Here is a 12,966-nt window from a genome sequence, read left to right on the forward strand (position 1 = left end):
TGTCGATTGCATCAAATGCAGGGATTGTTCTGGTAACAGCCCGCAGGTATTGTCAAGCTCCCAGCACAAACATAGCATGCCTGCAATCTACTCCAGTGGTCCCCAACCACCGGGCCGCGACTGGCTGCAAAGAAACAATATGATTTGACGATATGAAGATATGAGTCAGCTGCACCTTTCCTCATTCCCTCTCACACACTGTTGAACTTGAACACTTGCCCCCCTCCCCGTTGGCTGGTCCGCAAGAATATTGTCAATATTAAACCGGTCCATGGTGCAAAAAAGGTTGGGGACCCCTGATCTCCTCGTCCTCATGTCTTTGGAATGTGGGAGGAAACTGGGGCACCCAGAGGAAACCTACACGGTCACGGGGAGAACGTACGAACTCATTACCGACAGCGGTGGGAATCGAACTGCAATCGGTGATTGCACTAATCGCCATGGCACTATCCCCCCACTCCCCGATTCATGCAAATACAGCTTCTTCGGGAGCCTCTGGAAATACTGTGACTCTCAGAAACCTCCCGAGAAAAGTAGTGAGCTATAAAACCACTGAAAGCTGACAGGACACCGTCTGCATTAACTGGCACAATTCCACAGAATCTCCCTTTACATACTGACACAATTCCACGAAACCTCCCGTGAATCCTATCATTTCCCTGCTGATCCCTACACTCCCAGGCTCCCTATGGTAGTTCCAGAGATCTTCCGTAAAGACACTTCCAAGGACCTCCTGTAATCTTGGCACACGATCAGAAACACACACAAATGCCGGAGGGCCCAGCAGGCCAGGCAGCATCTATGGAAACGAGTACACAGTCGACGTTTCGGGCCGAGGACCTTCTTCAGGACTGAGAAGGATAGGGGGCGGGGGAGATGCCTGAATAAAAAGGTGTGGGGGGGGGGGGGAGAATCTAGCTGGAAAGTGATAGCTGAAGCCAGATGGGTGGGAAGCCACAAAGACAATAGACAACAGGTGCAGGAGTAGGCCATTCAGCTCTTTGAACCAGCACCACCATTCACTGTGATCATGGCTGATCATCCACAATCAGTACGCCGTTCCTGCCTTCTCCCCATATCCCTTCACTCCGCTATCTTTAAGAGCTCTATCTAACTCTTTTTTGAAAGAATCCAGGGAAGTGGCCTCCACTGCCTTCTGAGGCAGAGCATTCCACAGAACCACAACCCTCTGTGTGAAAAAGTTTTTCCTCAACTCTGTTCTAAATTGTCTACCCCTTATTCTTAAACTGTGGCCTCTGGTTCTGGACTCCCCCAACATCGGGAACATGTTTCCTGCCTCTAGCGTGTCCAATCCCTTAATAATCTTACATGTTTCAATCAGATCCCCTCTTATCCTTCTAAATTCCAGTGTATACAAGCCCAGTCGCTCCAATCTTTCAACATATGACAGTCCCGCCATCCTGGGAATTAACCTCGTGAACCTACGCTGCACTCCCTCAATAGCAAGAATGTCTTTCCTCAAATTTGGAGACCAAAACTGCACACAGTACTCCAGGTGTGGTCTCATCAGGGCCCTGTACAACTGCAGAAGGACCTCTTTGCTCCTATACTCAACTCCCCTTGTTACGAAGGCCAGCATGCCGTTAGCTTTCTTCACTGCCTTGCTGTACCTGCACGCTTACCTTCAGTGAATGGTGAACATGGCACAAGACAGCAGCGAACACAAGCTCCCGGGAAGGACAGGTGGCTGTGGTGACGGTCGAAGGGTTGAGGGCAGCAGAGATCACAGAGGGGGAGCAGTGAGGGAAGGTTTCACCCAACTCCCATCGAAGGGAAGACTTAAAACTCCCTCAAGGTAGGCACCCCTTGAACAGACCGGGCGGTAGAGGACAGAAAGCTTTTTTGAAGCACTGGTGCAGCCCCGGCAGCTCCTGCAAGTGCTGCCAGACTCTCGGTGATTCCACGTGAATAGTGCGACTCTCCCAGAGCTTAGATCTGTGTGCGGGTCGGCACGGAGCAGTGGGGCCGATGGTCTGTTTCTGTGCACTGTGATCCCAGCAGCCAATCCATCACTACAACACTGCAAGGGCAAGATTTCCTTCATTGCACTTCAAAACTATTGCTTGGTCGGTGGTGGAGGGCTAATGCTTTCTACTGGAACAAGTGGGGGTGGGAGATAAGGGCTCTCTCGTGGAAGGAGGGAAGGGGCTGTATGATTCCGTCTTGTTCAGAATTCCTGAAGGCTGAGGGAAGATCGGACAGAAACATAGAAAACCTACAGCACAATGCAGGCCCTGGATAGAGGTTTATAAGGTTATGAGAAGCACAGATCGAGTGGACAGGGGGTATCTGGTTCCCAGGGTTGAAATGCCTAATACCAGAGGGCATGCACTGAAGGTGAGAGGGGGCTGAAAGGGGTAAGTTTCTCACTCAGAGAGTGGTGGATGCCTGGTACGGAGATAGAGGCAAATACATTAGAGGCTTTTAGGAGATGTCTGGATAGGCACATGGGTGTGAGGAAGATGGGGGGCGGGATATGGGCATGGTGTAGGTAGGAAGGATTAGTGTTTGGGTGTTTTTTATTCTCTTTTTAGATGGTTCAGTGCAACATAGTGGGCCGAATAGCCTGTTCCTGTGCTGTACTGTTCTAGGTTCCATATACTGACGAGATTGTCGAAGGAGCAAAGTACACCCAAGACCAGCTTCTGGGTTAGCAAGCTGCAAGGTCACAAACATCCTGCAGAGAAATGGAGACGCGCAAGTTCAGCGAGAAAGCAGGAAGTTAGCAGATGGAATAGTAGGTGAGAAAGTGTGAGGTTTCTACTTTAAAAGGAAGACTGAAGATAAACAAGTTATTTTATCAGAGTGAGAATAGAAAGTGCGACTGTGCAAGGGGATTAAGGGTGGGTACCTAACGTGAACATTAAAAAAACATAGCTTGCATGCATAGAGAGTAATTATTGGAATGCGGGGCTTTGACTGCAAGAAGATGATTATACAGTATTGTTCGAAAGTCTTGGACACAAATATATATAGCTTGCCTTAAGACTTTTGCATAGCACTACAGTAATTTTATGTATTGCATTGTACTGCTGCCACACAAAAAAATCAGACATATGTGAGTGATGATAAACCCAATTCTGCTATGGGCTGCAATTGTGGACTGAGAATAGGAAGGAGGCAGGGAGAGGGGAATCATGTCTGGGAAAAGGGGACTGGAGAGGGAAGCACCAGAGAGACATTCTGTCGATCAATAAACCAATTGTTTGGAATCAAATAACCTTGCCCTGGTGTCTCAGGACTGGGTGTGTCTGGAGCTGCACCACCAGCTGCCCGGCATTCCTTCTGCCCCACACCCTGTCCTCGCCACTCCCAACGTCCTTCGCTGCTGCCAGATCTACAAACTCACTCTCCGCTCCCGGTTGACAAATACAGTACTGTGCAAAGGTCTCAGGCACCCTAGCTACAGTCGCAAGAAAAAGTTCGTGAACCCTTTGCAATTACCTGGTTTTCCACATTAATTACTCAGAAAATGTGGTCTGATTGTCATCTAAGTCACAATAATAGACAAACACAGCCTGCCTAAACTAATAATGTACAAACAATTGTACTTCTTCTCGTCAATGCTGAGTACACCATTCAAACAATCGCAGTCTAGGTTCAAAAGTACGTGAACCTCTGGGTAATGCCTTCTGCAAAAGCTCTTGCAAATCAGGTGTTCCAGTCAATGAGATTAGAAGTGTGGGTTGTAGAGGTGCAGAAAAAGACACACAGACTGCTCTTCTCAAGAAAGATCTGTTTATGTGCACCCTGCCTTGATCAAGACATCTTTCAGAGGATCTTGGAAGAAGAAGAAGAGAGATACAAGAAGCTAGAAAAGGATACAAAAGCATTTCTAACGACCTGAGTGTTCATCAGTTCACAGTAAGAGAAATTGTCTATAAATGGAGGAAATTCAATACTGTTGTGACACTCCCTAGGAGTGGGTGTCCTGCAAAGATCACACCAAGAGCACAACGTGCAATGCTGAAGGAGGTGAAAAAGGACACAATAGCAACAACAAAAGGCCTGCAGAACTCTCTAGAACTTGCTAAAGTCTTCAGAAGAAAAACAATGAACAAGAATGATGTTCATGGAAGGACACCACGGAGGAAACCACTGCTCTCCAAAAAACATTGCTGCACATCTCAAGTTTGCAAAAGACCACCTGGATGTTCCACAATGCTTCTGGGACGATGGTCTGTGGACAGATCAGACAAAAGTTGAATGTTTTGGCAGAAATGCACACCACTATGTTTGGAAGGAAAAGGCCACTGTACAACCAACATCAAAACCTTATCCCAACTGTGAAGCATGGTGGAAGGAGCATCATGGCTTTGGGTTGCTCTGCTGCCTCAGGGTCCGGAGAGCTAGCAATCGTTGAGGGAACAATGCATTCAAAATTGTATCATGACATTTTACAGGAGAGTGTCAGGGCAGCGGTCTGTCATCTGAAGCTTAATAGAAGCCGGATGATGCAACGAGACAACGATCCCAAACACAAGAGTAAGTCAACAGCAGAATGGTTTAAAAAGAAGAAAATTTGTGTTTTGGAATGGCCAAGTCAGAGTCCAGACCTTAACCCAATTGAGATGCTGTAGCATGACCTGATGAGGGCTGTTCTTACAAGGTATCCCAGAAATACTGATGAACTGAAACGGTTTTGTATGGAGGAACGGTCGAAAATTCCTCCTCGTGCCATGCAAGTCTGATCAGCAGCTACAGGAAATGTTTGGTGGAGGTTATTGCCGCTAAAGGAGGTTCTACCAGTTATTAAATACAAGGGATCATGTAATTTTTCCAGCCCGGACCGTGAATGATTAAACTATGTGTTCAATAAAAGTACAATTGTTTGTGCATTATTAGTTTAGGCAGATTGTGTTCATCTATTATTGTGACTCAGATGAAGACCAGACCACATTTTATGAGTAATTAATGCAGAAAACCAGGTGATTACTGGTGAGACCACACATGGGGTACCAGACACCATCTTGGTCTCCAGAAGGACTTGCTTGTTGGTTCACTAGACCGATGGAGTTGAAAAGGTTGACAAATGAAGAAAGGCTGAGCAGGTTAGGTCCACTGCTCCATGGAGTGGAGGACTGAGGTTATCCTACTGAAACAAATGAGGGGACAGAGAGTAGAGGTTCAGACTAATTTGGAGATACAGCATGGTAGCAGGTCCTTCTGGCCCAACGAGCTCATACCACCCAATTACACCCATGTCACCAATTACCTACCAAACCATAAGATACAGGATCAGAATTAAGCCATTTGGCCCATCAATTCTGCTCCACCATTCCACCATGGCTGACTTATAATCCCTCTCAACCCCATTCTCCTGACTTCTCCCTGCAACCTTTGACACCTTTACTAACCAAGAACCTGTCAACCTCCGCTTTAAATATACCCAATGACCTGGCCTCCACAGCCATCTGTGGCAATGAATTCCACACATCCACCACCCTCCGGCTAAAGAAATTCCTACTCATCCCCGTTCTAAAGGGACATCCCTCTCGTCTGAGGCTGGGCCCTCTGCTCCTAGGCTCCTCCGCGATATGAAACATCCTCTCCACATCCACTGTCCATGTCTTTCAATATTCAACAGGTTTCAAATAAATCCTCTCCTTTCGGCAAGTACAGGCCCAGAGCTATCAAACGCTCCTCATACGACCTGGGAATTTGGGAGGAAACCAGAGCACCCAGAGGAAACCCACAAGATCACAGGGAAAACATGCCAAGTCCTTACAAACAGTAGTGGATATGACCCTGGGTCACTGGCACTATTCTAACGTTACACTGACCACCATGCTGCTACACTGCCTTTTCCTACGCAGGGTAATCTGGAAACGTCAGCACAACTTCAGAACAAAGAATTGGGCATTTAGGACGGAGCTGACAAGGAATTTCCAAACATCTTTGCAATTCTCTTTCCCCAAAGGACTATGGAGGCAGAGTCACTGCTGACATTAAGATTCAGATACATTTATTTATGACTCCAAGAGGACCACAACCTACTGGTAGGGTTTGGAGGCTCGTGTGTCTCAATGATTTCGAGGGCTATGTTGTCTGGAGACAAGGCTTTGTGCTTTGGCTTTTGGGAGGGTCAGAGAACATAGAAAACCTACAGCACAATACAGGTCCTTCGGCCCACAAAGCTGTGCCGAACATGTCCTTACCCTAGAAATTACCTAGGGTTACCCACAGCCCTCTATTTTTCTAAGCTCCATGTACCTCTCCAGGAGTCTCTTAAAAGACCCTTTCATATCCGCCTCCACCACCATTGCCGGCAGCCCATTCCACGCACTCACCACTCTCTGGGTAAAACACTTACCCCTGACATCTCCTCTGTACCTGCTTCCAAGCACCTTAAAACTGTGCCCTCTCATGTTAGCCATTTCAGCCCTGAGTAAAAGCCTCTGACTATCCACACAATCAATGCCTCTCATCATCTGATACTCCTCTATCAGGTCACGATCTCATCCTCCACCGCTCCAAGGAGAAAATGCTGAGTTCACTCAACCTATTTTCATAAGGCATGCTCCCCAATCCAGGCAACATCCTTGTAAATCTCCTCTGCACCCTTTCTATGGTTTCCACATCCTTCCTGTAGTAAGGTGACCACAGTACTCCAAGTGGGGTCTGACCAGGGTCCTATATAACTGTAACATTACCTCTCAGCTCTTAAACTCAATCCCACAGTTGATGAAGGCCAATGCACCGTATGCCTTCTTAACCACAGAGTCAACCTGCATTCAGCAGCTTTGAGTGTCCTATGGACTCGGGCCCCAAGATCCCTCTGCTCCTCCACAATGCCAAGAGTCTTACCATTAATACTATATTCTGCCATCATATTTGACCTACCAAAATGAACCACCTCACACTTAGCTGGGTTGAACTCCATCTGCCACTTCTCAGCCCAGTTTTGCATCCTATCCATGTCCCACTGTAACCTCTGACAGCCCTCCACACTATTCACAACACCCCCAACCTTTGTGTCATCAGCAAATTTACTAACCCATCCCTCCACTTCCTCATCCAGGTCATTTATAAAAATCACGAAGAGAAGGGACCCAGAACAGATCCCTGAGGCACACCACTGGTCACCAACCTCCATGCAGAATATGACTCCTCTACAACCACTCTTTGCCTTCTGTGGGCAAGCCAGTTCTGGATCCACAAAGGAAGGTCCCCTTGGATCCCATGCCTCCTTACTCACTCAGTAAGCCTTGCATGGGGTACTTTATCAAATGCCTTGCTGAAATCCATATACACTACATCTACTGCTCTACCTTCATCAACGTGTTTAGTCACATCCTCAAAAAAATTCAATCAGGCTCGTAAGGCACGACCTACCTTTGACAAAGCCAAGCTGACTATTCCTAATCATATTATGCCTCTCCAAATGTTCATAAATCCTGCCTCTCAGGATCTTCTCCATCAACTTACCAACCAGATTCACTGGTCTATAATTTCCTGGGCCATCTCTACTCCCTTTCTTGAATAAGGGAACAACATCTGCAATGCTTCAATCCTCCGGAACCATTCCCGTCCCCATTGATGATGCAAAGATCATCGCCGGAGGCTCAGCAATCTCCTCCCTCACCTCCCACAGTAGCCTGAGGTACATCTCATCCGGTCCCAGTGACTTATCCAACTTGATGCTTTCCAAAAGCTCCAGCACATCTTCTTCACGATCTCTTCTAGTTCCATACACACTTTTCCACTGTCACACTTGATTGTTCCTATTCTCTCATGGCTTATCCTCTTGCACTTCACATACTTGTAGAATTGCCTTGGGGTTTTCCTAAATCCTGCTCACCAAGGCTTTCTCATGGCCCCTTCTGGCTCTCCTAATTTTATTCTTAAACACCTTCCTGCTAGCCTTATCATCTTCTAGATCTCTATCATCATTTAGTTTTTCAAACCTTTCATAAGCTTTTCTTTTCTTCTTGACTAGATTTCAAAAGCCTTTGTACACCACAGTTCCTGTACCCTACCATCCTTTCCGTGTCTCATCGGAACGTACCTATGCAGAACGCCACACAAATATCCCCTGAATATTTGCCACATTTCTGTCATACATTTCCCTGAGAACATCTGTTCCCAATTTATGCTTCCAAATTCCTGCCTGATAGCTTCATATTTCCCTTTACTCCAATTAAATGCTTTCCTAACTTGTCTGTTGCTATTGTAAAGGAGATAGAATTGTGATCACTATCTCCAAAATGCTCTCCCACTGAGAGACCTGACATCTGACCAGGTTCATTTCCTAATACCAGATCAAGTACAGCCTTATCTACATGTTGTGTCAAGAAACCTTCTTGAACACACCTAACAAACTCCACCCCATCTAAACCCCTTGCTCTAGGGGCATGCCAATTGATATTTGGGAAATTAAAATCTTCCACTATGACAACCCTGTTATCATTACATCTTTCCAGAATCTGTCTCCGTATCTGTATCACTATAGGAAGGACGTGGAAGCATTGGAAAGGGTACAGAGGAGATTTACCAGGAAGCTGCCTGGTTTAGAGAGTACGGATTATGATCAGAGATTAAGGGAGCTAGGGCTTTACTCTTTGAAGAGAAGGAGGAGGAGAGGAGACATGATAGAGGTGTACAAGATAATAAGAGGAATAGATAGAGTGGATAGCCAGCGCCTCTTCCCCAGGGCACCATTGCTCAATACAAGAGGACATGGCTTTAAGGTAAGGGGTGAGAAGCTCAAGGGGGATATTAGAGGAAGGTTTTTTTACTCAGAGAGTGGTTGGTGTGTGGAATGCACTGCCTGAGTCAGTAGTGGAGGCAGATACACTAGTGAAGTTTAAGAGACTACTAGACAGGTATATGGAGGAATCTAAGGTGGGGGGGGGTTATATGGGAGGCAGGGTTTAAGGGTCGGCATAACATTGTGGGCCGAAGGGCCCGTACTGTGCTGTACTGTTCTATGTTCTATCTGCTCCTCGATGTCCCTGTTACTATTGGGTGGTCTATAAAAAACACCCAGTAGAGTTATTGACCCCTTTCTGTTTCTAACATCCACCCACAGAGACTCAGTAGACAATCCCTCCTTAACCTCCTCCTTTTCTGCAGCCGTGACACTATCTCTGATCAGCAGTGCCACTCACCCACCTCTTTTGCCTCCCTCCCTGTCCTTTCTGAAACATCTAAAGCCTGGCACTTGAAGTAACCATTCCTGCCCCCAGGACATCCAAATCTCTGTAATGGCCACAACATCATAGCTCCAAGGACTGATCCATACTATAAGCTCATCCGCTTTGTTCATGATGCTACTTGCATTAAAATAGACACATCTCAATCCATCTGTCTGAGCACATCCCTTCTATATCACCTGCCTATCCTCCCTCTTGCATTGTCTCCAAGCTTTCTCTATTTGTGAGCCAACAGCCCCTTCCTCCGTCTCTTCAGTTTGGTTCCCACCCCCCAGCAATTCTAGTTTAAACTCTCCCCGGCAGCCTTAGCAAACCTCCCTGCCAGGATATCGGTCCCCCTCGGATTCAAGTGCAACCTGTCCTTTTTGTACAGGTCACACCTGCCCCAAAAGAGGTCCCAATGATCCAGAAATCTGAATCCCTGCCCCCTGCTCCAATCCCTCAGCCACACATTTATCCTCCGCCTCACTCTATTCCTATTCTCACTGTCACGTGTCACAGGCAGTAATCCCAAGATTACTACCCTGAGGTCCTGCTTCTCAACTTCTTTCCTAACTCCCTGTCTGTTTTCAGGACCTCTTCCCTTTTCCTACCTATGTCGTTGGTAGTTCACCTTCCCACTTCAGGATATCATGGACTCGATCAGAAACATCCCAGAACCTGGCACCTGGGAGGCAAACTACCATCCATGTTTCTTTCCTCCGTCCACAGAATACCTTAACTATAGTGTCCCCTATTACCACTGCCTTCTTCCTTTCCATACCCTTCTGATCACAGGTCCAGACTCTGTGCCAGAGGCTCAGCCACTGTCGCTTCCCCCAGGTAAGCAGTCCCCCCCAACAGTACTCAAATATGAGTACTTATTGTTAAGTGGGACAGCCACTGGGGTACTCTCTAATATCCTGTTACCCAATTATCTGTCTCCCAAGGCCCCAGTGTGACTATTTGCCTGCAGCTCCTATCACCTCCTCACTTTCCCTGACCAGACGAAGGTCATCGAGCTGCAGCTCCAGTTCCCTAACCCGGTCCCTAAGGAGCTGCAGCTCAACGCACCTGGTGCAGGTGTGGCCGTCCGGGAGGCCAGGAGTCTCCTGGACATCCCACATCTGACACCCAGTACAGAACAGCAGCCTCACAGACATACTTCCTGTTTCTATTCCTCACAAGTAGCTTACTTCGCCTCGACCCGCTATCGCCTAAGCCCCATTGAGTCAAAGCCCTCCTATTCAGTCTGCACTGTCGTCCACTCTATAAAACTCTCTCCTTTTATACTTTTCGAGCTGGTCTAACTCGCTGACGTCCACACACTTGTGCAGTCGTCCCTCGATCAAAACCCTCACCCATGCCAAACAGGTCAAAGGTTAGAGGCCAGACTGAGAGTGGTCCACCCGTCCTCCAGGCTAATAAACCTGACTGGTCGAATTAAAAAATCGTTACAGAAACAGCAATGAAGAATCCTTCAATAACTGTGTGCGACTGAGGACAGACAGCGATGGAGGACCTTCATGAGGATTGAGTGGATTTAGGGGTTACTCCTGATCCTGAGTCGGTGGAGAGAGAGAAGTGAAGCTGAGCTGGTGATCTTTGGACAGAACTGACAGAAGTTAGAGGTAGATCAGAGTCGAAGTGAGTTCAGAAACAGGGGAAGGGTTATAGGGAAGGTTGATGATAGTAGGCAGGAGTTACAAATCAGCAAACGAATGAAGGGTCTCGGCCCAGAATGTCGACTCTTCGTTGCTCTCCATTAGATGCTGGCTGACGTGCCAAATTCCTCCAGCATTTTATGTGTGCTACATTGAAGTGCTCATAAAAGTGGTTTGGAATTCAGGCATTTAACTTTTTTATTCATTTACGGGACGTGGGCTTTGCCAGCTAAGCCAGTCTTTATTGGCCCATCCCTAGTTGCCCTTGAGAAGGTGGTGTTGAGCTGTCTTCTTGAACCGCTGCAGTCCTCGAGGTGTAGGGACACCCACAGTGCCTTTAGGGAGGGAATTCCATGATTTTGACGGAATTCCATGATAATGAAGGAACGTCGATGTGCTTCCAAGTCAGGATGGTGAGTGACGCGGAGGGAGATTTCCAAGTGGTGGTGTTCCCAGGTATCTGCCGTTCCCATCCTTCTAGATGGTGGCGGTCGTGGGGTCTGGAAGGTGCTGCCTTTGGAACTTTGGTGTGTTGTTGCAGTGCATCTTGTAGATCGTACACACTGCTGCAACTGTCCGTCGATGGTGGGGGGATTGGATGCTTGTGGAAGGGGTACCAATCGAGTGGGCAAAGAATACAAATGAGAGAGGGGCCAGAAATGCTTGCTGTCTTACCTGTCCCGGCACAGCGTTTCCCTAGATCCACTCCCACATTATCAATTCTTAAATTCCCTCCGAAACAGTTGAGCAAGTGGCTCAGTTCAGGGAAATTAAGGATGACCAATATAGAGGGAGGAAGCTTCTGGAAGGAACAGGGAATAGGTTGGTTACTGCAGGTTATACCGCTGGCCTTTAGGGGAGCAATGAAGGTTCTCCACCTCTGCCTGTCCTCGACCATATACGGTCTCACCCAGATTCATTCTTTGCTGTTTCCCTAACAATTTTTTTTTCTTTAACCAGTGAGGGTAGTTAGCCCTGAGCTGAACACCCCCCCCGCCCACCTGGAGGACCGGCAGACCACTCTTAGTCTGTCCTCTACCCTTTGACCTGTTTTGGTATGGGTGACCCCGTCAAGAGCATAAAGCTCTGACTTCAGCCATTATAGCTCTCTGAGTTATTGAGACATGAAGCTTTCAAATCCTAGGACAAGTTTGCGGCCCTCTTGGAGGAGGGATTGGACAGTATCTGAACTTATCCTCATGGCATCAGAACAGTTGAATCCAAAATCAGGATTTAAATGCATAATGTAGGCTGATACTCCAGTACTGAGAGGGAGGTGGAAATCAGCTTTGGTGCCTTAAAAAGACATACATTCCTATTTTCTGATTACTGCACTGTTACAGGTATGACATCAGACTCTCCGTAAGGACTCTCCAGGACACGTCCTCTTCTCATTACTACCATCAGGGAGGAGGTACAGGAGCCTGAAGACACACACTCAACAGCTCTTTAGAAACAGCCTCTTCCCCTCTGCCATCAGATTTCTGGAAAGTCGTAAGAACACATGAAATAAGAGGAGTCGGCCATCTGGCCCATCGAGCCTGCTCCGCCATTCAATAAGATCATGGCTGATCTGGCCATGGACTCATCTCCACCTACCTGCCTTTTCCCCATAAACCTTAATTCCTCTACTATGCAAAAACTCTGTCCAACCTTGTCTTAAATATATTTACTGAGGTAGCCTCCACTGCTTCATTGGGCAGAGAATTCCACAGATTCACCACTCACTGGGAAAAGCGGTTCTTCCTCATCTCTGTCCCCTGAATCTTGAGGCTTTGTCCCCTAGTTCTAGTCTCACCTCCCACTAGAAACAACTTTCCTGCCTCTATCTTATTTCATAATTTAATATGTTTCTATACCATCTCCTCTCATCCTTCTGAATTCCAGCGAGTACAGCCCCAGGCGACTCAATCATTGCCTGGTATGAGGGGGTGGGTTTGCTACTGCACAGGACCAAAAGAAGCTGCAGAGGGTTGTAAATTTAGTCGGCTCCATCTTGGGTACTGGCTTACAAAGGTCCCAGGACATCTTCAAGGAGCAGTTCCTCAGAAAGGCAGCATCCTTTACTAAGGACCTCCAGCACCCAGGGCATACCCTTTCCTCACTGTTACCATCAGGGAGGAGGTACAGGAGCCTGAAGGCACACA

The 12,966-nt window shown here is 47.3% G+C and overlaps 1 protein-coding gene across 5 annotated transcripts in view; it reads right to left on the reverse strand.

Moving 5' to 3' along the window:
- LOC140189258 (spectrin beta chain, non-erythrocytic 1-like) overlaps positions 1-12,966 on the reverse strand; it is a 464,253-nt gene that overhangs the window by 100,703 nt on the left and 350,584 nt on the right. The window lies entirely within an intron of this gene.

Source organism: Mobula birostris, chromosome 28 (assembly GCF_030028105.1).
Source record: "Mobula birostris isolate sMobBir1 chromosome 28, sMobBir1.hap1, whole genome shotgun sequence".
NCBI classification, from domain to species: Eukaryota; Metazoa; Chordata; class Chondrichthyes; order Myliobatiformes; family Myliobatidae; genus Mobula; species Mobula birostris.